Source organism: Pteropus alecto, unplaced genomic scaffold, assembly GCF_000325575.1.
Source record: "Pteropus alecto unplaced genomic scaffold, ASM32557v1 scaffold3, whole genome shotgun sequence".
NCBI lineage: Eukaryota > Metazoa > Chordata > Mammalia > Chiroptera > Pteropodidae > Pteropus > Pteropus alecto.
Window position 1 is genome coordinate 58,415,525 of NW_006442484.1, and position 3,202 is coordinate 58,418,726.

At 29.5% G+C, this 3,202-nt stretch overlaps 1 pseudogene; it reads left to right on the forward strand.

The window, feature by feature from the left end:
* The first annotated feature begins 3,081 nt into the window (after positions 1 to 3,081).
* LOC112470553 lies at positions 3,082 to 3,200 on the forward strand (annotated as a pseudogene).
* The last annotated feature ends 2 nt before the right edge of the window (positions 3,201 to 3,202 follow it).

The following is a 3,202-nucleotide window of genomic DNA, read 5'->3' on the forward strand; positions in this document are numbered from 1 at the left end:
TCTCATATCTAAAACAGGTCTATATATCAGCATACATTTATACTATTAGTGACCTTATTTTAACCTTATTTTTAACTACCATATGTATTTGTCAAAGCATTATGATGTTAAAGATAGGACTACTGATATGTATGTTTAATTAATGTTTTAAATTTAAGGTAATATTTGCTATGAAAAATACTAACTTGAATAACTTTAATAAAATTACTTAGGTATTTTTGGTTTAAACAGATTCTTAAAAACATAGTCTAAAGTGACAAGTGTTAAACTTAACCTGAGCTATGTGTTCTTGGAAAACAGCAATGGTTAAGAAATCCCCTCATGCCTTTTGTCTTCCAAGAAAAGACTACAAAAAAACCATTTCATCTCAGTGACTTAGTTAACATTCATTGATGCCCCCTTGTTTATTATGACAGGATCAGACACAGTACTGCAAATTCCCATTTTTTTGTCTCATAAATGATTAGCTGAACTGTTTGTATCCACTCACCAATCTGGACAAAATTCCTGTTAACTTGACCAAACTTTAGTTAGATTTCTCTCTTCTCAGACCCCTGAGCTTTGACCTCCCCTAGGTCTGAGCCAGTATCAGAATGTAAAACAAACCCTCCTTAAATTCTCCTCCCAAGAATTGACTGACCACAAGCAGATATTTCCTGATCAACTGTCTGATTACATCATCCACTCCCCAACACAGGATTCAACCAGTCTTGTTATCTAGTCTGTAGAAAAAAAAGCCTTTTGTGTCTGACCTTTGAAATACTTACAGATCTCCTGGTTGGAAGTTGATGGTACTATTGCAATAACTCCTGTCCCCTTATAGCAATAAAGTCTCTCCTTTACTAGATCTGGGTTTGTTTTTATTTAGCAAAGGTAATAACAACAGGCAAAAGTTCTTTCCCACTTGAATGGACTCTGAATAAGTTTAAACTTCACATTTGAACATAAATGTTGCTCATTACTTAAACTGATTTTATAATTTATGACCTAGAGATTATGTGCACGTGTGAAAACCAAGGGCACTTTATTTTTAAATGAATGCTGGAAAATATAATACAAAAAATATTGGAGAAAAATAAGGTAATTATGTAATTATCTAAGTTACTGCATCTGTTTATAATATTATTTTCTTAGCTTATTTAAATAATAAATTATGTTAATTGAATGGACTTTGTTTCGCAGGTACAATGTAAGGAACTCTAAATACACTATTTTTAAAAAAAAAGAAAAGAAAATCCAGTCTTTCAGAAACTCATGATATATTATAAAGACAAATTAGGTAAACAAATACTTAAATTATGATTAAATTGGAATATTATGATCTAATTTTTCATAGGGTCTATGTGATTAAAGAGAGAGGGCTATTAATATTACATAAAACAAGGACCAGTTCGGAAAGATGGCATTGAGATATCGAGGGGGGAATAAAAACAAATGAAATAGACATGGAGAAGGAGATATTGCAGGGAAGGGTATTCAAGACTTATGGAAATCCTATATAAAAATATTGGTTTGAAGAAACATGGAGAATCTGAGCTCCTAATACCTTCTATATATTTTCTCGATTGCTCAAGGCTAGAATTAAGAGAGCGCTTTCAGAAATGCTAGCCCAAACAACTATGAAAGGCAGCTTTACTATCTATAGGGTTAAATATTTGTTAACAGATCATTTTTTAAGTAACATTTGCATGAAGTGAACTGCGTAAATCTTGAAACATCATATTTGATTAATTTAAATGAATACATATATCTGTAAACATTACACTCTTATCAATACAGAATACCTTTTCAAAAATATCCAGAAAGTTTTTTCATGCCCCTTTAAACTAGTGATTTAAACTCCAGTGATTTAAACTCTTTTTAGAGAATTTTCGCTGTAGATAATTTTTACCTCCACTAGAATTTCATATAAATCAGTTATACAGTATTAGACTATGTGCTTCACTTCTTTTGCTTAACATAATTTCATAATGCTTGTGAGATCATCCATGTTTTTGCATATACTTTCTGTCGTTGACTAATATTTGATTATATTTATGGAACATTTAGTATTTCAAATGTGTTTATAGATCCTGATGAACTTTTGTCTTGTTTTCTATTTGAGGAAGCTATAAATAAAGTTGCTATTATTATTTGTGTACAGTAATTTTGCAGACATATTTTCTTGAGTGAATATCTAGAAGTATTATACTGCTAGGTCATATTAGGTGCACATTTAACATTTTAATAAACTGTCAGAAGATTTTCCTAAGTTATTATATAATTTAACAAATCTAATTTAACCATATGTTAAATGGTATTAACAATGTATAAGAGTTTTTTAACGACTTTATGAAAATTTATTATTTTTATATTTATTTATTTATATGCATATTACTTCTTAATTGAAGCTAATAAAAAAATTAAAACTTCCAGGTTGGTAAATTAAAAGGAAGACTTTTAATTCTTGCTATACTGTTATGAAATAATGAAGGTGAAATACAATTAAAGATAACTTAAGAATATAAAACCAACCATTAACTTCTTAATGAAGTCCTCTATAAAGATAAAATTTATCTCTAAAGACTAATGTGCAAGGGAAAATTGATAAGATGCAAATTGGCAATCATGTGCTTAACTCTAAATCAGTATTGACTTTGTTTGAAAACAGAAAACATCCTAATGATTACTTTAGGAGGCATAAATATAAAGTGGATTTAAAATACTGAGTATTAATAATATCTTAAATGAAAAGTACAATTAATAAACTTTAAAATATTTTAACATTCTTATAGTTTTTAAAAAGAAAGCAGAGATATAATGATATATATCCTCTGAGATATGCGTGACATTAAAATTGTATGGACATAAAATTGAGGATATTTCTTTTAAGTAATTAAAAACAAAAATGAAAATTTAAAAATTTATCCAATTAAAAGCTGAATGAATTTTTTAAAAATAGTTTTTAAAATGTAAAAAAAATAAAAAATAAGATGGCGGTTCTGAATCCAAATATATCAGTCATCAAACCACAGGGTGCATCAAATAAATAAATTTGTTCAGAGGACAGAGAGACACTCATCTAAAATTGCTGGTACGGCTGTCTATGGCCATGCTATCCTTAACATGCCTGATCCTGTCTGATCTTGGAAGCTAAGCAGGGTCAGGCCCGGTTAGTACTTGGATAGGAGACCACCTAGGAAGACCAGGTGCTGTAGGCATA